The following is a 26,164-nucleotide window of genomic DNA, read 5'->3' on the forward strand; positions in this document are numbered from 1 at the left end:
AGAGAAAGAATCCCAAACAGACTTCCTGCTGAGTGCTTTATCTCACATTCCTGATATTGGGAGATGAGTCAAAATCAAGCATTCAATGCTTAACCAACTAAGCGACTCAGGCACCCCATCTCTAAGAGTTTTATAGTTTGAATTATCTTTAGTTCTTTAATTCACTTTGAGTTAATTTTTGTATATGACATAAGGTACAGGTCCAAATTCATCTTTTGCTTGTGTTATGTCTATCCTAAGAGGTAATGAAAAACACTGGCTTTTGAGTTTAAATTCTGAGACATTCCACTAATTAATAAACCTTTCTGAACTTACTTGTGTTTCTTATAAAATGGAAGCCATAAAATCTACCTCATAGGATTGTTCTGAAATTTTAATGATATATATTTGTAGTTCCTAGTCAATAGTGAATTACACAAAGAAATGCAACTATCATTAATTTTCATGCCTATCATGTTATTTTATCATAATCATTATTATTAAACCAAACATTTTGACAAAAATTAAAGTTCTTAAAAATTCATATATGATTGGCAGAGCAAGATGCCAGAGGAGCAGAAGACCTAAATTTCGTCTGGTCCCAGGAATTCATCTAGATAGTTATCAAAACATTCTGAATACCCACAAACTCTATAGGAGATTGAAGAAAAGAGTAGCAACAATTTCATGAACAGAAAAGCAACCACTTTCTGGAAGGTAGGGCACACGAAGAAGTGAATCTGAGGCAATATAAGGGAAGATAGACCCTGGGGGGAGGAAGCCTCCATCAGCTGGCTTCTGGCAGGTGATAGAGCAGTGAGGCACGAAACCAGAACTTTTAGAAGTCTGCTCCGCTGAGGGACACCTCTGCAGTGGCTAAGCGGGGGATGGAACCCTCACGGGGCCAGTGTGGTCTCAGGATGCTCAAAGTCACAGAAAGACTGAGGGTGCCTGATTGCAGCAGAGCTCCCAGGTATCAGAGCAGAGAAGCTGGCAGCAAAGATGGAGCCAAGGAGTTGGCGCTCAGCTCAGGGTTGCCATAACCTGTGACCTGCGGCACAGTTGGACCACTACTCTTCGAGCAGGGACCACACAATTGGCAGACCTGGGGAGATTTTCTATCCCTGCCACCTCAGGAGGAGTGGCATGGGACCATACCACAGGAATCTGCTGGGTTTGGAAGCTCCAAATCGGGTCATGTGCCAGAGATAGTATCACTTGGTCATATGGCAGGTGAGCATGGAGTGCTGTTGGAAACCAGGGAATTGGGAGTGATTGATTGCTTTTCTCTGAGGGCACACTGAGGAGTGGGGTCTACAGCTCTCGGCTCCTCCAGGCCAGAGATTGGGAATCTGCCATTTTTATTCTCATCTTCCAAATCTGTACAGAAAGCTTTCAGGGAACAAAAGCTATGAGAGCAAACCTGAGAAGATTACTTAGTCTCATCTCTGGCAAGGGCTGTGCAATTCTGCCTGGTGGCAAAGACATTTGAGAATCACTGCAACAGGCCCCTGCCCCAGAAGATCAGCAAGAACATCCAGTCAAGACCAAGTTCAGCAATCAAAGAGAACTGCAAAGCTCTAGCACTAGGGGGATACAGCACATAGAATTCATGGCTTTTTCCCCCCATGATTCTTTAGTCTTTCAAAGTTAAATTATTTAAATTTTCTTTTCTTTTTCTTTTTTTTTTAAATTTTTCCTCTTTTCCATTTTAACCAAAATCTTATTAATACCTTTTTTTACAATCTTTTTAAATTTTCATTTTCACAGTCATATTCTATCCCTTCATTGTATTTAACCTTATTTTTTTGTGTATATATATATATATATAAGTATTTCTTTCTTTAAAATTTTGGGATACATTTTCACCTAAGAGACCAAAATATACCCTAAATCTAGTGTATGGCTTTGTTCTAGTCTCCACCAGATCACATTCCCTCCCTTTTTTCTTCTTTTAATTTTTTTCTTTATTTTTTCAACCAACTTCTTATCCTATCAATTTCTTCTTAAAAATCTTTTTAAATTTTCATCTTTACAGTTATATTCCATCCCTTCCTCATATTTACCCTTATTTTTATAAATATATGTTTTTCTTTCTTTACAATTTTGGGAGGCAGTTTCTTCTAACAGACCAAAATATACCTAAAATCTAATGTGTGGCTCTGTTCTATTCACCAGCCTGATCGTATTCTTTTTTTTTTTTTTTCCTTTCTTTTCCCCCTCCAGTCACAGATCTCTCCTGATTTTTTTAGTGTTTCTAGGGTCGTTGTTACCCACTTAGCACTTTGTGCTCTCATTCATCTATTCTTCTGTGGACAAAATAACAAAACGGAAAAACTCATGTCAAAAAAAAAAGAACAAGAGGCAGTACTGACTACCAGGGACCTAATGAATATGGACATTAGTAAAATGTCGGGACTAGAGTTCAGAATGACACTTATAAAGAGGGTAGAGGGGCTTGGAAAAACACACACACACACACACACACACACACACACACACACACACAAAGGAATATTATGCAGCCATCAAAAACAAACAAACAAATGATATCTTGCCATTTGCATTGACCTGGATGGAACTAGAGGGTATTATGCTAAGTGAAATAAGTCAATCAGAGAAAGATAATTATCAAATGATCTCACTGATATGAGGAATTTGAGAAATAAGGCAGAGGATCATAGGGGAAGGGAGGGAAAAATGAAACAAGACAAAACCAGAGAGGGAGACAAACCCTAAGAGATTCTTAATCTCAGGAAACCAACTGAGCCTGAGGGTTGCTGGAGTAGAGGGTGGTGGGAGGGATGGGGTGACAGGGTGATGGATATTGGGGATGGTATGTGCTATGGTGAATGCTGTGAATTGTCTAAGACTGATGACTCACAGACTTACACCCCTGAAACAAATAATACATGTTAATTTTTTTTAATGAAAAAAAAATTCATATATGATGAGAAACATTGGATGTTCTGTTGATTGTTAACTGGCTCCCTCTACAGATAGTTTAAGAGTCTTGGTTTGAATGGAAACCAATAACTAGTGTTCAGAATGTACAGATATTGGAAATGTACTTGTGGCTCTCCAAAGATGTTTGTTGTCCTTTTCATATTAAACATGATCTTAATTAAACCTTTGGAAACTCTGATTTATATTTTTAATAACCAGAGATATATTAGCTAGAATCAAAATAGTCATGTTTCTTGACTAATCTGTTTCTCAAAATACCCTGCTGGGTTTTGCACATTTTCTTTGGATTAAGTAACATGCACTCTCCAGGATTTGTAATTATATTGTAATAAGATTTCTATAGAAGAATTCCAAAACCCCTTACACACCATGATTTTCTGAACACAGTAAATTTTTAGGCATTATTTTGTCATTAATGTTGGCCTAGTACACAACAAATAATACATTTTATACTGCTAGCATGTATACATTTTTAATTTTAAAAAAAGCTTTAACTTTGTGATGTACAGTGCCCTCCTATATTTTCTGATCTGCTCTATTCAATTTCATTAACCAATGTCACTAAATTGGTTTTATAACCTGCTAAAATGTTTCAACCTGCAATTGCATAAATACTTCAAGAAGTAACAACTTCACTTCTGACTTCCTTTTAGAATTAGACCAAGCAATTACTTGAAACACTTAAAAAAAGAATTTAAGATCTTTAGTATTTTGGTATTTATAAATCTTTGGTAATTTACATTTTTGTGCCAGACTATTTTCTTCGGTAATATGCCCCTCCTCCTTTCACTTTGTTTAAAAGCACTCATATACTTTTGTCTAAGAGTACAAAAGCATTCAAATGCCTGTAGAATTGAATTCACTTTAAGTACAAAAAAATAATTCCCCTGAATCTATATTATGCTCTTTCATTTTTTCCTCCATGATTTATATTTATTTTCCTATATTTGATAAGGTTTGCATTTCATATGGTTCTTCTTAACGAGTGATTTGTATTGAATGTCATGTTTTAAATGTAAAAAAGAGTATATTATTACAATGAAAAGGAAGCATGTCGAATAAAAGAGCAGACGGACAGGGCTTGATTGATGTTCCGAAGTTATTTTTGCTGTGAACTCCCGTCAGCCTAGAAATCATAAAACAGAAAGGAGGCTTGGTTCAGCTCACACGCCCTTAGGGGATGTATGGAAAAGGATTTAAAATTCTGATAGAGTAACTTCAAAAATGTAGCAGCTGAAATAATTTATTTCACTACAGAGCGACCAACTGAACTTTTACATTGAAATTATTCTTTTTGAACTTGCACATGTTAACAGGAAGGCTCAGTGGTCTCCATACCTCAGTGCTAAGGATGCCAGGCTGCATAGTTCTGCCTTGCTGCCCCAAACCCAACAATGACTGCTCTGGTCCTTGCTCCACTTTATCACTGATCATTTTCTGAATAATAGGTAAAAACAACCAAAAGAAGGTTGAAAAAGGAGGTTGAGGGTGGTGAAGTTTTTTATTTCTTCTTTAGGAAAATTTTGTGAAGGTTACTCTGGAGCATTGCGCAAAAACAACAGAAAAAATATTGGGCTACTTGGTAGTTGGGCATTTTTATCTGTGATGATTACTACATTTGACTAGCTGTTCAATGGTGTTATTTGATCTGGACAGACCTTGAGGTTATTTTAGAAGAGGAAGGACAGGGGCCATTGCTAGTTGTTGATACATTACATTCTTTTTCATTCTCTTTCTTCTTTACAAAGCTATGCTTGTACATCTCTATGCATCTCTTTGTTCTGAGTGACACTGAGATGACAATCACCAAGGGTAAAAAAATCCTGTCACCTCTGGACAATGTTTCCCAACATGACCCCATCTGTGATAGCTGTATGTTTAATCTTGGTTAACTAAGAATACACAGAATAACAATGATGAGGCCAATAAACTATCAAATGAACTTTCATTGTCTTGGTCAAAAGCAACAATATAGATATTTGACAAACAATGTATTTAACTATATATATGAATGAGAGTGTATGACCTGTTATTTATCCAATATTTTTTAAAAAAATCTTATTTACACATAGGAATTTCCAGACTGTGCAATCATTCCACTTATTGCCAGTGGTCTGTAACTCAGCAGTTGAAAACCATTGCTCTAAAATTTCAAAGATCACTATTCCAGTCAGATGAGAAAAATGAAGTCCAGAGATATCCTTGAGTTAGTCATTTAAATGGTCAGAAACAAAAACAATAAAAATAAAGGGAGTATGAATAAGGAAAAATGTGTTTATCTAATTCTCCTTTATTGGCATTCATACTTTGAGACAAATGGAAAAAGTCCCAAAGCTTATTTATTTAGATTCACATTTTCCTGGAATCTAGTGTGTGTGTGTGTGTGTGTGTGTGTTTTCCAGACGAGACTCATCTTGCTTTAAAGAAACTTGAGAAATATGTTGCTATGGATAGTGTTTGTAATTTAAATAAGTGCTTATGCTAATTACCTAAATATGTGATTTATTATTAAAAATTATGAAGGTAGATAATTGGGACCAAAAAGAAAAAAAAGATACCATGACAACAATAACAACAAAAACAAATTTTCACAGACACTTCTACCAAAGGTGAAAGAATGAGAATTATAGAATACATTTTTAATTTACATTATTGAAATTTTAGTTACAACTTTTTTTTTTTTAATTTATGGAGGAAATATTTTCATTCTGAAAAAAGAAGACAGTTTCATAATCAGGTATAGAACTTGAAACCTGGAAAATATTGCTTTGGGGTAGAGGTTAATATTGAATCATCTCATGGCTCATAGTTAATTAGCATTTATCTAACGTTGAATAGAGATAGTCCAACTGAAAAGCGATCTCTAGTTAACAAGCTTTTACAATTGAGGGTAATTTTTGTCCCCCACCAAGGAATAGCTAGATTGCATTTTATGCTAATGAAATTGTTTTTCAGTGGAGCATATAGTGATTTTCATAATTCTAGTCTGGCTGGGATGTTGGGAAAATGGTGCATGGCCAGAATAATTAAAATGGGATTTAAGGCCATACTTTGGAAGGCTTTTATTTTTCAAGATGGTTATGTTTGTGGCTGCAGTTACTTCTGAAGTCTCAAAAATCTCAGACCTAAGAGTAAACTTGGTGTCAAGGAGAGCTGTGATTTTTTATTCAAATCCCAGCTCTGCTACTACTAGCTCTGTGATCTTGACCAATTTGCTTAAATTTTCTGAGACTCAACTTCTAAAATGTAATATAATGTTATACTTACCTAGCAGTATTTTAAAGAAGGTTTTATATTATACCTAAAGTAACTGTCATGTTATATTCAATAAATCATAATTGCTCTTACTATTATCATCACCAGTATTATTACCAGTATAGTTCACGTAGTGGTTATTATTCCTATGTTATTTGGCAGGTTCTCCTTTAAAAATATACTGAAAATAACCTCCTTTCTAATGAAAGTGTTAGATTAAAAACATCCACATGAAATGAATGAGTAGTTTTTTGAATGTATTGGTATGATGAGGCCATGGTTATGAAATTTGGAAATGCTGAATCTAATAAACTGCCTCAATTTTTTTTTAACATGACAGAGCAGATGAGATTTTAGGGATACCCAGAATGTCACTCATATAGTTACTTTGTCACCATAGAATTTGCCTTTTTTTTTTTTTTAAATACATTTTCCTGCTTTGGTAATTAATTGAACATAAAGTCATAAAACATCTATACCTTCTTCTGAATGTCCCAGTGTCCCAGCCAGGACTTTATTAACATTGTCTAGACCACAGTGATGGTTTTCCCATGTATTTTCCAACCTACAGCATCCTTTCCATTGGAAAAATAATGTATTTCCTTTCTACTAAGAAAAGAGCAAGGTACATAAAGATAAAAGGAAGTCCTTGTTTTATGGGGAAAAAAACAACAAAAGCAAAGCTTAGGACAGGATTGGTTGTATATAGTAGGTCTCTCCACAAGATGGCACTCATTCTCCCTCCTTTTTTTTTTTAATCAACAAATCTAAATTTATCAATGTTTCGTTACATAGTAATAGAACAAATATATTGTTGGATTATGTATCAAATCTAGCTGGTTTGAGGTATCTTTAAAATATTTAGTCATATTTCTTATTTTTAGTGGTATAATTTTACCTTTAAGGCTCTGTTTGGATGTGAATACACTATTAAGTCTTAGGAGGACATACTTACCCCCACTCCCTCTCCCACATGTAACAAACTCGTATGAACCTTCTAACAGATTTGTACTGAAACCTGCATAGAGTATAAACTTTTAAAATCACAATTGAAGACTAAAGAGAACCAGAATGTCCCTCCATTTTGTTTTTATCATCACTTTAAATTTGAAGTGGATGCACCCTTCGATTTGAAAGAAAATATCTATGATAATTTTATCTGGACATGAGTCAGAAGCATATTTACCTCCAAAGTATAAAGGACTCCTTACTCATTTTAATGATGTGAAATGTCACCAATATATTCTTTTCACCTTAAGTTAACTTCAGCTGGAGTCTGTAAAATTATTTAATTTTAAAACAGGAAAAGATCTGATTCATCATATGTTTTTTTAAGATCAGATGCATAGAAATATATGTTACCTATTAAAATATTAGAGAAAAAAATTAGACTGTTTCATTAAAAACAGATTTTGATCAGAAGTATTAAATAAGCAAAATAAATAAATAGAATTTAATTGATAATTTCATACTTGCATCTTTAGCATTTGTATCAGATTATATTTTCTGTCTACTGGTTTTCTTTCGAAAGAGTTAGAAGGCATGGAGTGGATGTACTCCAAGCACAGTGTACTTGATTTGTTAATGTGGTGATGATCCCCTACTGAGAAATGCTTATTCTAATATAGTTTCCAGTATCTAGATTTTTTTTTTTTTTTGTAGACTTTAGAGTAGTTTAAGGTTTCCATAAGAAAGATTGCTGAAGATCATAGTAAAATTTGGCATGCCTTGATCATGACCACTACTATTATGGAATCTTTTACCTCATGTTTTAGGATAGCAACGCCGTGTTAGAAATTGATATTGCAGAATGCCTTCCTCCCCATAGCAAAAGTCACACTTGGAAAGAAGGAGGCAGAAAAATTCTGGGAGAGTTCTAAGAAGAGAAAAAAAATTACTACAGAAAGATTTATATCAGATTGTTCACAGGAAAACAAAGCTAATGCTCAAATTATTTTAATAAAAATAATCACTATTGCTATGATGACTTGTTAAGGACTGGACACTAACCTAAACACTTCTTCGTTCACATTTATTAGCTCATTTAACACTCCCCAAATTCCTAGTGAGACCAAAATCATTATCTCCTTGGTTATTGATATGATGTCTAATAACCAGAAAGGTTAAGTGGCTTGGATTTGGAGATAAGATTCCTAGGCCTTTAATCATCACACATTCCTGCCTCACTGCCTTGTAAGGGCAGAGAATATTAGAATTTGACTATTGGCTTAAGCATAAGTAATATTTTTATGAGTATAGGTCAGTTGTTCCATCCTTTCAAATTTTAAGGTCATTGAGAAAAATACAGTTTCAGTGAACTCAGCAGAGATTTCAATTTGTCGTATAGAAGTACCTGATCCAAAAAAAAAAAAAAAAAGAAGTACTTGATCCTCTGGGTGTGGACACAGTGAACAACCTACAAAAGGGGCTGTGTGGACTCTGAATGGGAGGTCTGCAAGAAGCAAGTTGTTGTAACTACCTGGCCTAGTTGTACGGCTCGGTCCTCTAAAGGATGTATGTAAGGAACTGCACAGCTATCTTCTTTTAGAGAGTTTATTATGACTGCAAACACCTTTACATGAAGGATCTCTCATACATATTGAACTCAATCAGCACGCTTCCACATTCACTTACCATCTCTGACAGTATAAAGCCCTAGACCTTTAGCTACTTGGTGTTACCTGACATGACCATTTTTCTCATTAATTGTGTTTTCACATTTTCATCAAACTAGGCACCTAGCCTACTTTCATTTGTAATTGTTACCTGAAAGCTTCTCCAGTTGGTATGCCTTGGTTAATTTAGCCGTTCATGTACTGTTAGATATTTTGATTTTTCCAATTTTTGCCACTATGAGTGATCATTTGCTGTTTCTTTTGGGGGAAGGCAAGGAGGAGTGTTTGAGAGATACATGCTGGTTTCTTTGAAATAAAGTCTCAAAGTAAAATTATTCTATCAAAGGATATTAATAGATTTCAAACTCTTATTTAAAATTTCAAGATAGAACAAGGAAGGAACAACTGTTTTAATGACTTTGGCAATGTGTAAATCATAAATCTCAAAGTCAGATTCCAAATAAGTGAGTTGGAAAAGCTGCCCCCCACCCCCAATCCCACCTGTCTGCCCCAAACGTGCAGGTGTTGACAGCAGAGGGTGGTGGGGACAGCTCACCTGCTTGGGCATAGGCACCATCTAGTGGCACCAGCAGCCTCTGCTCAGCTCAGCCTAGATTTTACCTTGTGAGCATATAGTTGTCATGCTCTCATAGAATTTCCCATTTTTAAGGAGGCTCTGGAAATACAGGTTTTATGGGAAATCTCATAACTTTTAAGGATTGGCAAGAATTTTAAAGTGTTTTTTGAATATTGTGTGGAGAAAAAAGTTGTTGTTGGTTTGATCCTGCCCCTGGACAGGCCTCCACTTGGTGACCTCTGAGGTATATATTCTAATTCCTCAAACCCTCACATTGAGTTTTATCATTTCTATTCTCTTTGCCATGTCCTTGGGTATGCAATGATACCTTAGTGTTATTTTAGTTATCATTTTTAGTTGTTTATAAAGCTATGTTGCCTAATGATACCTTAGTGTTATTTTAGTTACCATTTTCAGCTGTTTATAAAGCTGTGTTGCCTATCTCCTCCCTCCCCACTTATAATAGCTCTTTCTTTATTCATGTGAAAGTTTATCTCCTTTATTTATGAGAAGCATTCTGGGAACTGATGTGAATGACACATTAATTTTATACACTCACAAATGTGTATATGTATACATGTACCTGCACACACATATATATGAAAGTACGTTTTAATTAGATGTATGTAATGCATGGTCTCATTATGTTGCTTGCTTCTTTTGTGTGGTAGCTCAGATGCTGTAGTTTTCCATGTCTGTGCTCATCCATCTTGCCTCTGAGGAGATCCTAATAGACTCTGTTTCTTTTGTATCAGGAATTTATCTCATCTCCATAGCTAGAAAGAGACTTTTCTCTCTCTCTCTCGTTTTCAATGAAATATTTAATTTTGACTCATCTGGAATTAGTACATTGCGTGATATGAGAAAGGTAATTTTTCTATACTGATACCGTATCAACTTAATACTATTTATTAAATAGTAATTTATTTCTCTATTGTTCAGGATTCTTAAAATCATTTGAATTGATTTTACCAATCTCAGTTGCATTTCACTGCTCTGTTTTCTCTGGGTTTTGAACTGTTTCTTACTACGTAATTATTGCTTTGTGATTTTCATCTCCGATAGAATAAATCGTACAGAGATATGTCAGACTTCTTTATTATTTAGACAAGGTGATCCCTCCATGACCTCTGTTTCCTTTTGCTAGAAAAACAAACAACAAGAAAAGTGTTAACTTCTAAAGTGAACTAATCTGGTCAAGGAGAAATAAGTGTTATCAGTTAGGAATGAACAACAGATTATATAGTATAACGTGTTTTGCCAAGTGAGTGGAATCATCTGATGCAATGATGTGATTAACAGTTGTCACTGAGTCATTTTATGAATCTATGAAATTAGGAACTGTAATAGATGGTCTCTGAATTTCCTTAAAATGTGACAGTTCTGTGACTTTTTCCCCCTGAAATAACTGCAATCATGTAGATGACCCCAATGTTTGAAAACATATTTCCTTTGTGATGCGAAGGCAATCTCTGCTATCTGGAGAAACTTCCCTAAGTGCTACCACAACCTCCAATGCCCTAATCTCCCACAGCCTCTTCTGCTTCTACTCTTTGTCTACTTGGCACCCTACACATACTATTGCACAGGTCCTGGAAAAACACTGTAGGATAAGAATCATTTATTCAATGCATTCAGTCCACGTGAGACCTGTGGAGTGACTCTTACTATTATAGCATTTCCCCCTGTAGGGTGGAAGCAAGCATAATTTTCTAAACCTGGAAAGTTTGAGATTCTGACATTAGAGGAGTCTGCCAGGGCTGCTTTCAGGAGGCAGCTTCATCAGGGCTGGGGCTCAGATGTTTGAGACTGGAGTGAAAGCGAAAATAAGACTCGAAGTGCCCAATAACCATAGTGACACCATGATTCTTTCAGTCTTGTGGATTCTTTCAGTTATCTTCTTGGTTCAGGATGAAGAACAGGACCTGTACCTACACACAAAATTAGAAACTTAGAATATTTTTGGTTCTCTTTTCAGAAAACTGTAGAAGGTATCCTAAAGTTTAAAACAAAGCCACTGCATCTTTGAATCCTTATTTATTTTTCACCACCGGTGATAAACGGCTGTTCCTGTTACAAGACTGTGCTGTGCTGAGACTCCAGGAACTATATTTATCTAGACAATGATAATATATAACCTAGTAAATAGAAACGAAATTTTCCCATCTAGCATGTTTTCTGATTACATCTTAAAGAAGAACATTTTGGTAAATACATCTAAAATGAAGGTAGGGATATTTTACAACTGTAAACCATCCTTGCATAGCTGGGATGTAGTCCATTAATTCTCAGAGCTTGAGGCAAGGCTGACAATTCATAAGTGGTAAATCCAGAGAGTTATGAAGATATTAAATCTCACATCTGGTGAGAAAATGTGTTATTTCACTGGGTTGATTGATGGACACTTTTCCATTACAGTGCAATTTGGGAAATTGCACTGTTAATTGCTAAGGTTTTAGCAAAGCTCTGTAGTTCAATTCCAATTACTTTCATTTTGAAAAACAGAACAGCTGGATGGTAAAATTGCCTGGAGCTGTCACCAAGGGAGGGCATGAGCCAGCAACCCAACCTCTGCCATTCCTGACTTGGATTTTTTCAGAACTGTTAGTCAATGAAATCAAAGGCTGCAGGTATACAATGTTTTCTTACCCCATACTTTCTTCAGGCTCCAGAGCATGTGAGTTTGCTCACTTCTCGGATCGTGGCCACCCTGACATAGGTGTGCTCCCATTGTTACTCATTTGCTTCTCGTATCACTGGGGAGACATGAGAAAAGCAAATTTCATCACACCTTGATTTCTTCCCACAAGGTGATCATTTCCTTGTTTTAGAGTCAAGCAGAGTTGTAAATCTTTACCTCAGAGATTTCTTTTGCTTTCACATGGACCTTTTGGGCCTCTGGCTATGGGGTAAATTACATGTTTCCACACACAGTGTCTTTGTCTTTGGTTAAATATAGAAAGAACAACTCCAGTTGTGGTTTGTAAGTGACCTGGTGCTACGAGCAGCTAACTAATAAAACTGGATGATTCAACCTTATTTCCCACATCTACCCCAGCTCACGGACTGTTTGGGCCATATATGGATCCGACTTTTTTTTTGGTTAATGTCATATAGGCTCTGGGGCGCTCTGCCTTGGTTGATGTAGCTATGAATGTGAAAGGGGCTTTCCTCAGTCATTTCAGGATAAAGGCCATGAAACAAAATGAGGGTATGGCAAGTCTGACAAAATCGTGATGAGGACAAAGTTGAGGAAGGATTTCAAGGAGAAATATTTGTGAGGAGAAAGAAAGCTTAGTTTTACAGATGAGAAATTAAAACAGTATCTTGCCTTTCCCAAATCTCTTCTTACCATTCTGTATATACTTTTGATATTCTAAGTTCAGATTAATACATTTTAATGCCTTTTCAAATCAATAGTCTTAAAATACGTGTTCAACCTATTTTGAAAGGCCAGGTTGAGGGCAGATGCCAGGAGAAAAAGGACCTTTCCACTCTGGTGGTTGTTCTAAACAACACACTCTGGCCGAAGACCTGTATACTACTCAGCTAAACAGATATCTGCCTAAACCACTATTATCCTGGGGAAAAAGCTATCTGGGAGTTACTCCCTCTCCCTCCCTGAGAGGCCTTGAGTAAGTGGCTATGTATGTGGTCTGTGCTCTGCTCTAGTGTAATTATTAATAACCTCCCCCCTAGAAGTTTTTCAGAGAGTCTCATGTTGAATCACAAATTGTATAGTTAGCCTACTTATCAACGTATGTCCTCTGAACCATAGGTATTATGAAATTTCAGTCTCTCTAGATTTCCTGCCATGTTCTTAGCCTTTGTAGAACAGATATCCCCAGAGAGTGATTTATCCCTCAATCAAGCCATGTATAAAATCTCAGACTCCTAGAAATTTATGTCTGATGGGGCCCTTAAAACAAACAAAAAACCTCTTGACAAGTTAAAAGGCTTGACTTACTTTTCAAAACTGAGACATAATGTTGTACATAACCATTGGTTGTTTTCATTTGTCATTATTTCTTACTTTGCCTTTTGCATTAATTACAGATCTGTCTTCTGAAATGTTTGAAATACCACTGGTCTGAAGTGTTTTCTCCTGTAACTCTCCTTCCTTATGTTAACAACCACATTACTTTCAGTTTCACTCTTCTCTTGTAGGTCCTCCTTTCCGTCTCCTTACCCCGGTGGCTCTGTCCTGCTACCTTTCCATGTGAGCCTCCAGCGTATTCATCTTCTGAAGCCTGGACAGAGCCCTTTAAGACAGGGTATATCTGGGGTTGGCAGAGGTAAGATTGTTATGTGTGTGCCTCTTTTTTAGTGAACCTAAACACTGCCAATTGCATTACTCCTGTGCATTTTATCAATGAAGAGCCTGACTCTTCACTTCATTAATATCCTTCCAAAGCCATTTGTTGAGGGATTTTATTGCTTTTGTATAAGTGTATGCATTAAGTATTTTTCTCCACTGAAATTCATTTATTCCTACTCCTAATAACGGGGATCATTTATTTAAATTCTAGTTTATGTTCAATCTTGATCTTCTTCCAGTCTCTGGGATTTAGTTCTCTTCCATTCTTTCCCTTTCTAAAACAGCTATTGCACAGAATATTGGACCTTTTCTTTTTTCCTTAGAAACTTAGTTATTCCTAGTTCTGTAACCATTTCCCATGTGTGATTTCTGTTTCCCTAGCTATCTTTAAAGCTTACTGGGGAGATGGGAAACATGTCTTCATATACCTTTTGGTTAGCTTACAGAACTGAGCTTCTCATCAAGTACACAGAAAAATTGCATCAATTATCTTAACCAAAGTTATCTGCACCATAGCTGTTTACCATTCTTGGATACAGGACTTCTTTTAGTTAGGGCTTTCTGATTGAAGGCAACAGAAACCACTCCTAACTTTCTTAGGCAGAAGTGAGAGTATTTCTGGGATCTGTTGAAAGATTATGGGGGCTGCCCAGAAAATTGAGGGAAAAATTGATAATCTAGTCTTAGAAATAGCAGAACAGAGGGTAGCCCTAGGGTTCCACATAATTGTTATTAATGGGCAAAGTTTTGATCTTTGTTGTTCAAATATTCAAATTCTAGAACTGACATCAGGTCTTCTGTTCCTTATTTGAACAAAAAAAATGGTGGACTTTTGGACTTGGTACTGCCTTCATGATGGGACCAATAAGCAGGAAAAGGCTTCAAAAATCTCTTCCACTATAGCCCTTATCTTTACATGTGCTACTCTGGACTCTACACATCTAAAGGTGCAATGACATATTATCAGCCCAGTGAGTGTCCTTCATTCCATGCCATTGTTGTTGTTTTACATTTCTTAGCCAGGCAAACATGCATGTCCTCTCTATAACTTTAGCACACTTATATTTATAGATCATTATATATTATATATAGATCTAAGTTTTTCCATACTTAGAGATAATCTTTTTTTTTAAATATTTTATTTATTTATTTGACAGACAGAGATCACAAGTAGGCAGAGAGGCAGGCAGAGAGAGAAGTGGAAGCAGGCTCCCTGCTGAGCAGAGAGCCCGATGTGGGGCTCGATCCCAGGACCCTGGGATCATGACCTGAGCCGAAAGCAGAGGCTTTAACCCACTGAGCCACCCAGGCGCCCCCACTTAGAGATAATCTTGTAAGCTATTATATTCCTATGGTATCTAATGGGTTTCTTTGTAAGTTAAGGGAATGAATAAACATACAAAGTTGCTATTTTTTTTAAGATTTTATTTATTTGTTTGACACAGAGAGAGATCACAAGTAGGCAGAGAGGCAGGCAGAGAGGGCAGCGGGGAAACAGGCTCCCTGCTGAGTAGAGAGCCTGATATGGAGCTCGATTCCAGAACCCTGAGATCATGACCTGAGCTGAAGGCTGAGGCTTAACCCACTGAGCCACCCAGGTGCCCCACAAAGTTGCTATCTTTACTAGAATGCTATTAACCAGAGAAAAAAGATTTCTATGCATGATTTGAAAACTTGAAGTTATAACATTTTTACATCCCCTTAAGTACATTTTCAAAGTGATGTGTTGTCTTATTATTTTTCCCAGCTAAACTTAAAAATTTTTCAAACTGGGTAAAGGTAGATAAACAAAGAAAAAAAAAAGAAAGAGAGAAATTTTTCCTGTTTTCAATAGTTCCTCTTCTTGAGTGAGAGTCGCCTCCTTATGCCCACAGATAAGCAGTTTCCAGAGTGCTAATACATACGGTGTATAGAACCAAAGGGAACTTCTTGGTGAGCATTAAAGAGAATGGGTCATAAACTCTGAATTCATTATGTGCTACATAGTAACACTGTTGTTTTATCTTTGGACCTTAAAGATATTGTATGAGATATAAAAATAGCTTTTATTAGTTAGTCCATGTCATATTGTAAAGCATTTCATTGTGATTTATTAATATTTAATATAATAATTTATTATAAAATTTTCAATTTTCCTTGAATAATAGACTTAAAAGAATTTTTGAATATTAAAGCATGATTTAATTATATTATAACATGGTGCTTTTTTTTTGGTAGGACTTAACATAATTTTTAAAAAAACTTGGTATTACCTTCCTAAAAAAGCTAATATTGACTTTCATTTGTAATACAATTATGGTCTCTAGAAGCACTTTCATATCTGAGCTATGATGTGAGAAAGACAGATGATTTAGGATGGGGACTTTGAATCACATGGTACCTGTCAACCTGGTGTTAGAAATCAACCATGTGGGCAATCAATCAGTTGAACTACATAATGTAACCCTAATAAAAACTCTGAACCCTTGAATGTCAAGTGAGCTTCCCTTGTTGGCAACATTCTGTGTACATTGTCACACCCCATGCCAGGAAAGTAGCATCTCCTGACTCCATGGGGAGAGGACGATGGGAGCTACTTTGCTGCTTTCCTGACTGAGCCCTTTGAGCTTCATCCCTTGACTGATACTCATTTGTATCCTTTTGCTGTAATAAACTGTAACCATAGATAGAACTACTTTCAATGACTACTGCGAGCCTTTTTAGAGAATTATCAAGGCAGAAGGTAGTTTTGGAATATCCCAAATGTCCTTGCAATTAGTGTCAGAAGTGAGGGCAGTCTGGACACTATATGACTTCTAACTTTGCAGTTGCCTAAACTCCCAAGAATTGGCCTAAACTCTGACAATAAGGTACTGATCCACTGGATTTTGAATCAATGTAATATTGAAATCCTGAAGTTATTAATATTCCAATCCTATCATGTAAGTTATTTTATAAAATAAATGAATTATGGATTCAACTTTGGTATATTTACCCCAGAATTTGCCCCAAATTAATTATTTTCTATTCATTAAGATAAATGTAGAATCTAGTCAACTGGGACTATAATACTTAAAAATCTTTTATTTTCTTGTTAAAAACTCTGTTTTATTAGAACTTTTTAAAAATAATTAAATGGAAAGAGAAGAAAGGGAAAGAAAAGAAAGGGAGAAAAAAAAAGAAAGAAAAAGAAATTCCCATATCTAGTAAAAGTTCAAAGAGTATAAAAAATTTAAACTGTAAGTAAATAGACCACCTGCCTTGTTCCTGATAGATTTTTTTTAAGTTTCCTAAAACAAAAATTACTTTCCCACCCCTTCTAGTTTTTACATTTATGTTTTTACTAATGTTAAAAGATCGCTTTTTGATTGATTGAGGTCCTCAAGGTTCTATTGTTTGTATGTGAAATTTCAAGCCACAGATTCACTCACAGTTTCTCAGTGTTTCTATTTCCTTATCAGTAATTAGCAGGCCCCACTTCATTTTGTTTCTAATCTCTATTTACATTGCTTCTTTATTACTTCATGTCTGCCAGCTACCATTTCTTTTGCCTGTTTTGATTTGGTGCCTCTTTTAAAAATATTTGTCCCTCCCTTACCATATCAGTTCAACTACGCGGTTATTGAGTGCCTACTATGTGTGAAACATCACTTCGTATTTTGAGTGTCACATTTGAGAAAAATCCAAATTCTAGGTAATTAGTCTTTTTACTATCTTCTCCATTCTGATATTAGATTTAGGGGGCCTGTGTGCATGTGTGTATGTTGCCAGCCTTTAGGAATGATCATCTCAGCAAATATTGTCATGTGTCACCTATAGAAACTGAGCAAATTAAATGACAGCTAGTTTAAGGCAAAACAGGAACCAGGGTGTAGGTCTCTGGACTTCAGAGACCTTACTGCATTATAATTGCATTTCTTTTTTTCTTTCTACATGTTATTAGCTCAAAACAATCCATAGACTCAAAACTTTCAAATTGGAGACCCGGGGGGCATCATGTAAATTATCATTCCCCCTGAAATTGCTATATACAAAGCTATATAGTAAAGAAACAAAGGGATGCAGCTAACTAAGGGATGCAGAAACTAAGTGAGCAGCTCACTTAGAAATTAGGAAAACTTTCTAATGCTGTGCTAATTGATCTGTAACATAAGCAGATTCCTCCTTGACAGAATTAAACACTTACCCCGAAACAGCTGTAAAAGATTCATACCTGAACTTGTTTAAATCTGAGTAACTAAGATGACAATTTGCATTCACAATGACAGCAAAATATGGTTCTCTGTGGATGATAGAGCAGACAAACAAGCTTTCTCTAATGGTGTGTTAATTTAGGCTTCTTTTTCTCTTGATCTACTTCTTTTTATTTTTAACTGATAAATCCAAACTGGATGAGGTGTTCAAGTTGCTGTGACTATCGGACATGCCAATGCTCTCCAGGTTTCAGATCCCATTCCTTCTCAAACATTTCCCCTGAAATAATCATGGGAGGAGGAGCTAGACTCGTATCCCCAAGTGTCTCAGTGTGGAGTAGAGCAGCCTCCCGTCAGCAGAACTGCTTTGGAGGAAGTCTTTTGCTTGTTTTAATTTAAAAATAATCTTTTACATCCTCTTATTCACTAGTAAAATAATAATTAATAGTGTCATTCAGGGGTATGTACCATATTTATTTTTTAGTTTAGGGTATTTCTGTTACATGATAATCTATCTTTGACTCAGGCAAATGTATACTCTAGTTAAGAAGCACAAAGATAGAATATGTGAATTTTGGAGGCCATTAGACAAACGGTTTTCTGGCTTCAGATCGTCTCAGAACCTTTTGCATGTTAATATAGATCGAGAGTAAAAAAGAAGAGACATATAAGCAACATTTCTCAAATATATTTTACCTTAAAAATTTTTTTCACGTAGCTTACTGGAATCTTATGGAATGAGTGTTCCAATGGATACAGTTTGAGACAAGTTTTTCTAATTCATTCTTACCTCTCCATTTTTATTATGGAAATACATTTTTTTCTTAAAATAATTTTGTTTCTTTTTTTTTTTTTAAGATTTTATTTATTCATTTGACAGATAAGGATCACAAGTAGGCAGAGAGGCAGGCGGGGGGGAGGGGCGCAGAGCAGGCTCCCTGTCGAGCAGAGAGCCCGATTGCGGGGCTGGATCCCAGGTCTCCAGGATCATGACCTGATCTGAAGGGAAAGTCTTTAACCCACTGAGCCACCCAGGCGCCCCAATTTTGTTACTTTAATAATTAAATACCATAAATATTAATTCTGTTGTGATATCAAAAGACATCTGTTACTTTTTTTCCTCCCAGTTTCTTTCAAAGCTTGCCACAAAACTCTATGTTATTTGGGTATAAATCTTTACAAGTTCTACTCAGTGTTTGGAAATAGTGTCATTAGATCACTAGTCTAGAAATTAGAAGAATCTAGATTCTGACACTTATCAGCTCTGGGATTCCAGCCTTTTTAATCATATAATCTCTCTTTTCCTCAATTGTTTGTTTAAAAATTAGAAAAAAAAACCCCTACAAGACACCCCCCCCCACACACACAGAAACACACAAAAGAAAACAAAGGTAGCACTTGTCTTACGCACTTCACGGCATGCTGTGTATTGAATTAGATAATTTGGGCGCCTGGGTGGCACAGCTGGTTGAGCATCCAACTGCAGGTTTCAGCTCAGGTCATGATCTCCTAGTCAGGAGATGGAACCTGTGTCCTGTCCCGTGCACAGCATGTAGTGTGCTTGAGAGTTTCTCTCTCTCTCCCTCTGCCCCTCCCCATGCCGCACTCACTCTTCTCTCTCTCAAAAAGATAAATCTTTAAAAATTAGTTATAGTTACTATATAAACTGGAAAGCATAATATAAATGTAAGGTGTCATCAGTATTACTACCATTATTATATAACTAATCTCACTTCCATTTAAGTTTTTGTAAATATTGGATAGAGTTGGTGGGATTTACAGATATGCTGAAACCATCTGAAGTAAGGAAAGAATGATTATTTGAATCAAATGTGAGTTTCTCCCAGTGGTTTTCTCCATCATCTTTTTAAAAGAGCCCTATGTGTTTATATGGGTTAGATAGCTTTAATTTGTTTCTTTTTATTTGCTCTTGGCCATCACAGCTACCATTCCCATGTGAGGATTTTTTTGTCTTATAATTTATTTATAAGTGAGATGGCAAAACTGTTTTAGTTTAATGCATTTTTTCTTCAAGTTTCCTGTAAGTAGCATTTATGAGCAATTTCAGATTTATTCTGTTATAATGGCATTTTAAAAAGATTATCCTTAGGCATTATGATGGCTTTAGAATAAACCTAGCTAAAAAAAAAAAATTTATCATTGTTGTGAAATGAAAATCTCCTAAATGTCTTTAAATGTAGTCCATCTTTTGGAGACCTTCTGTTTGGAGGCAAGTTTGTCTCCTGAGTCTATTGAACAACAGTAATTCATGGCGTTTATTCAGCATTGTGTATTTTCAAAGCAATTTGCAATCATCAATTCATTTAACCACCCAGCAATTCCAGCACTGAGAAGCAAAAGTAACCTGACCACCACCTGAGCTGGTATTAGTGCCCCAAATTGCCTCTGTGCTCACATCATCGAGACTTGCTTTGATTAAAAATCACCCTTGGAACAAATGAAAAGCTAAATATAAGCTACTCCCCTCTATTTCTTTGTCCATTATTTGCTTATAAGTGAAATAATCTATCGCTACTTCAGTGAGAGCTGTGTCCCTGATAGTCCTTAGAGATGGCTTGCCCGTATAAATATGAAGGCAAGCTGTGTGCTAGCATCCTTTCAGGGAACTTTTTGTACTCCTCCTTTAGGGTCCAACTCAGATGTTATTTTATAACTGAAATGTTTGATGAAACTTCTCCTTCTATCTTCCCAAAATTTAATTAATGCCCTCCTCCTGTGTTCTCACAGAATTTTATACATAATTCTATTACAGCTCTTGCCACAATTTTGATGTAGCTCTAAGTCTAGACTGGGAGCATTTCTATGGCTTATAATCATGTCTCATTTACCCATCTATCTTCATCCCTTATCACAGTTCTGGATTATATAGAAACCCAATCATCTTTAAATCCCATTTTAGAGCTTACCTTCTCCAAGTGGCTTTCACTGAGCCATCTACACTTTGTTCTGGTTGATGTGAAGAGTAGAAGGGGCATCCAAATCAGATGGGCTAAGGGCAAGTCTCCTTGGAGACATTAATGTTTTGGCTAATTTCTCAGAAGGATGAGGTGGTATATTGGTGAAGCAGATAGGAGGGAAGGAATGGAGTGTGTAAAATCTCCAGGACAAGAAACAACATGACTGTGAACACTGAGAAACAAACTGAGGGTTTTGGAGGGAGTGGGGATGGAGGGTTGGGTGAGCCTGGTGGTGGGTACTAAGGAGGGCACATATTGCATGGAGCACTGGGTGTGGTGCGTAAGCAATGAATCTTGGAACACTGGAAAAAAAATTAAAATAAAAAAGATATTCTTAAAAAAAAAGGACAGAAACATCATGACACACAGGATGGATTATGAATAGTCTTCATAATAGTGGCTGTCACAGCTGGCATCCTTTTCATTACCACCACCACCATTGTCATCTTACACTTAGAATTTAGTGAGCACTTTCTAGATGCCTAGTACTGTCCTTGGTTGTCTTATGGACTTTATCTCACATGACAAACACAATAGCCATGCAACGTAGGAATGATTAGCATTGTACTTTGTCAGGTAAAAAAAGTCAGATTCAGAGAGACTAAAGATATTCTCAAGTTCCTGTAGTTAGTAAGCAAGGGAGCCAGGATTTGAACCCTGTGGCCTGAGGATTGTGTCTTTCTGTGTTGCATTGTGCCACTTGGATAGTATCTCAGGCCTGCTTGCTTCTTGGAATACCCGCTGATTGTGTCGCTTCTCTTTTCTCCTTTGTCTATGAACCTGCAAGAGGTGAGCAGCCCACATGCTACCTTCAGTGACACTTTTCAGTTCTGTGATTCTGTTCAGAATCCACACATCCTCTAAAAGGCCTCCTATAGAAGGAGTCGCCATTAACTGCAAATGGAGCTCTGATCACAGGAGGAATGGGGACAGGAGCTGAGACCATTATTCTCTATTCTAAGATGTCTAAAGCAGACCATAACGCCTTTTATGTTTTCATTCCTTGCTTTGAGGCCTACACCTTGAAGGCTACCTTTCTTCTCGGGTCCCCCAAATGGTTTTTATACTCAAAATTATAAAAGGCAATGCTATTAGTTCATACTCTCGCTGTTTAAGGAGGCAAAATCTTTTCCAATCTTGAGCACAATTACTTAGGGGATATTTAATTTAAAATAAGGCAGAGTGAGCTCTGTTGCTTGAGGTTAAAGATGGGATGTGTTCCTTACAGTGCTTTGGACCATGTAGTGACTTATTGCAGAGTCAGCAGGAACCATCTGAGAGTTGACCAATACAATACAGAGTCACTCACAATTTACATCAGTCAAAGAAATCAATGAAATTTGCAAAACTTTGTGGCTCTCCAAAGATTCAGATGTTACATAAGATTCTAGCTAAGAGTGGCTTACTATATTGAAAGGTTCCATTCCATCTTACATCTCAAACATGCTATGACACAAAATTAATTCAAAGGGCATTTAATTAATATAAAAAGGATATGGAAGTGTATGATCTGGGGTGGGTATATCTATGCATGCATTTCTGTCATTTTCTAGTGTGGTACGTATATTGGGAGATTTAGAAAACATGGGAGGGATTATTTTTTTCCTTTCCTTTTCCTTTATTTCATTTTAATTCCCATTCGTTGCTTACATATTCTTGAATAGGTCTTCATCCTTTGGCAACTAAAAATAATTATTTATAAATTAATCTTATATGATTCATCTTATATAAAGTTTGTTGAAAATGTATCATTAATGAATATACATTTCCTTGATCTTGCCCTATAAACTCTTTTCTTAGGTAGTAAAAGTCTAGATTAGAGGGTGTAGGTAATGGCAAGCCACCAACCTTTAGAAGCACTGAAGCTTACAAGATCCTTTACAAGTGATTTCACTCTTGGTCTTGCAAGATTTTGTAAGCTGCCATCTATTATAAGATGATACTAAACTAAAAATTGGAGGAAATAACAGAGCATTGAATTTGTGACCTTCTCACATTAAGATAGAAAATGGATAGAAAACTGCTAATTGGTATTAAAATGCAATGTTGAGTGCTATAAGCTTTGTGGTGGTAACTTGGACATTGTCATTTTGATTAGGTTAACAAAAGCCATCCAGAATAAGACAAAAAATATGGTGGTCTTTCCAAAATACATGAGGGCTTTATGAAATATTAACATTAACTATAAAAGTCATGCTTGGTAGGGATAAAAGAAATGAGTGTCTTTCAGGTAATGGCATGTGAAGTGTGAGTAATGGAAGTTTCTTAATTGGGGTGGAAAAATCATAATCTTTTATACCTCAGGGAAAATTTAATAGAATTGTTGGATTTTAGAAACAATTTAACAAAGGCAATAATGATAAATTACAAAAGAGAAAATATGTTAGATAAATTTGCCAGAATGATTAGGCTTCTGAAAAACTCTCCAAGTAGGCAACTTTGAGTTTGAGTTGAATTTAATGAGAAATATAGGATTGGGGGACAGAGGTAAGGAGTAACTCACTGCATGCATTTACATAAATATTTTATGAATATTAAAGCAATTTTAAGGAAGCATACTAAATATATATCATATTAATGCAATTTGTGAGTCTTAAAATTAGTAAAAAAATTTATTATATTTAAGAATTTCCATCTCCTAATCCCTTTCCCATAGTAAATAATTTACTATCTTCATCCATTGTTTTAATGAAATGCTTTTAAATGTGTTGTGCTCTGTTTCAGTTATGAAGTTATAGTTCCTCCTGCTACCATCCCCAAATCTAACAGGTTCTGACTGAGTCACTTGGAATTGCTCACCTTTTGTTCCAGGCTCTAGGGGTCTATTTTCTCTCTCAGTCTCTCTCTCTCCTTCTCCCTCTTGATTTCTGGGATATATATATATATATATATATATATATATATATATATAATTTTTTTCTTTTTTATATATTTTATATATATATAATTTTTTTTAAGACTTCATGGGCGTGAGGGAGTCAGGGAAAAAAATCCTCTCATTCTGCCTTTCCTCATTTTTTTAAAAAGAAGTTCCACAGCTCTTATTCTAATTATCTCCAATTGTAAAGTCATCTAGGCATATTTGAACCATTTTTCATAGTTACTGACCAAGGCGTTAAGAATACATTTACATATCTGATACTTGAATTTAGAATAAAGAACATGTTGGCAATAGATTTAGTATGGTACTTAGTACTAATAAAAATAAATAAACCTAATTTATTCTCTAGAGCTCTTAAAAATGATAGTTTTGGAAAAGTTTTCATTTTGCTAGGCTCAATATATTTTTATAAACATTACAGACTAATCTTCAAAGGAAGGAACTAATGATTTGAAAACATTTTAAAAAATTTTGATAGAGTGCCTTGGTGGTTCTGTCAGTTAAGCACCTGACTCTTGATTTCAGCTTAGATCTTGATCTCAGGGTAATGAGTTCAGGCCCCATGTTGGGCTCCATGCTGGTTGTGTAGCCTACTTAAAAAAATTTAAAAAAATAAAAAATAAAAATTTGTTGTTGATATTAAAATTAGGCATTCACACCTATAATTCATTCCATCTTTAAAGTTCCCGAATTCTGGCTTTTTTGCTTTCCCTTTTCCTACTACCTTCTCTTTCCATACTTTCACTTGTTTTCAGAGTATAAAACAGTTATAGAGTTCCATTGGCCAATGTGTGACCACCAGATGCTATGAGAAAACATTCCTAAAAGGGTCTCAGAATTAATGCCCAAAGCGTTCAGTTCAGTGCTGATATTTTAGCTCACAGTTCTAGGGAGCTTAAGGTTGGTGAGGGCTTTTTTAAACTTGTGAAGGAATTTAGATGTCTTGAACAAAAAGACAGGTTGAGGGACGCCTGGGTGGCTCAGTTGGTTAAGCAGCTGCCTTCGGCTCAGGTCATGATCCCAGGGTCCTGGGATCGAGTCCCACATCGGGCTCCTTGCTCGGCAGGGAGCCTGCTTCTCCCTCTGCCTCTGCCTGCCTCTCTGTCTGCCTGTGCTCGCTCGCGCTCTCTCCCTCTGTCTCTGAAAAATAAATAAAATCTTTAAAAAAAAAAAAAAAGACAGGTTGACAAAAGAAAAACAGTTAATGCAGGCAGAACACATCACACAGGAGAAAACTTTATAAAAAGTAACCCAAAATGGTGACTTAGAACTCTGGTTTATATAACATTTCAACAAAGAACAATAAATTTGTGGAGAAATGACAGGACAAAGGAGAGGGATTTCAGCCTTCCAAGGGTGGCAGACTGTGTGAAGGCAAATATATGAGAGGGGACTAATGGAGTTAGGTGTGTCTACAGAATCCTCTTGTGCCTTCTCCGCGTTTGTAAGAGTCTGTCTTCAGTGAAAGGAGAAGTTCTATCCTGCCTTTGGGCATGGCAGGCAGAGACTAGAAAGCTTTTTTTCTGCATTTGTTATCTCTTAATTGTCTTCAGCTCAAAATAATTTTTATGTCCGAGGCAGATCTTAAGGTGATATAGTTTGATTTCCTTCACATACATAAGTAAAGCCTCTACTTCAACATACTTTAGAATAAAGCACATTTGCTCATCTTAAATTATTAGAGATTAAGACTCCAAGTACAGATGATTTCAGAAGTAATTGAAATTCAGAGAGAAAAGATGGCCATTTCCTGAGTCTTTTCCACACTGAATTTTTACAGCATTGATCTCCGCATACTTTGTATGGTAACATCCACTCCTTGCAGCTTTTCTCTCAGTTCATACTCAGAATGAGCAATGGCTAAGAATCAGGCTTCTGGAATCTAGCCCCAGCAGACCATTAATTAGCTTTGTGGTATGTGCAAAGGCACTTAAACTCTCTGGGCTTTAGTTCTTACAAATGTAAAATGACTCTTTCTTCATGACCTTTAAGAGAATTTACAGCTTAAAAGGTCTTTAATTCCATTCATTTTTGGTCTTTAGATATATATTACTATCTCTATTAGGCCATGGCTTCTATATCTGACATCTACAATAGTGCTGGTTATAATTTAGGCACTCAAGAAATTAAATTTATTCAAAGGAAATAAAGTATTAAAGAATACATTCCTGTTACAAGTTAGGGACTAGCCATCATATTTCCTTGTTCTCAGTGATGCATATATTGTTGGCATATAGAATAGAGTTAACTCTGAAACTGTTTCTGTTGAGACCAGCCTTATTCAGACTTCAAATTAAGATTGTAGCGAATGTTTTAAGCCTGTGGGCTATATGTCTACACAGATAAAGAATAGACAATAGAGTAGTAGTATTGGAATGAATTTGTACCATGTCCTATTAAGGCAGCAGAAAACATCTAAACT

At 36.0% G+C, this 26,164-nt stretch overlaps 1 non-coding gene across 2 annotated transcripts in view; it reads left to right on the top strand.

The window, feature by feature from the left end:
* The window catches only part of LOC101683078, a 360,384-nt gene that overhangs the window by 25,647 nt on the left and 308,573 nt on the right, over nucleotides 1–26,164 (top strand). For both annotated transcript variants that reach the window (XR_006609139.1, XR_006609138.1), the window contains exon 2: nucleotides 13,561–13,688. This is a non-coding gene — a transcript (uncharacterized LOC101683078). The remainder of the gene's footprint in view (nucleotides 1–13,560; nucleotides 13,689–26,164) is intronic.

Source organism: Mustela putorius, unplaced genomic scaffold, assembly GCF_011764305.1.
Source record: "Mustela putorius furo isolate JIRA1106 unplaced genomic scaffold, ASM1176430v1.1 tig00003834_pilon_pilon_pilon, whole genome shotgun sequence".
In the NCBI taxonomy this organism is placed as follows: Eukaryota; Metazoa; Chordata; class Mammalia; order Carnivora; family Mustelidae; genus Mustela; species Mustela putorius.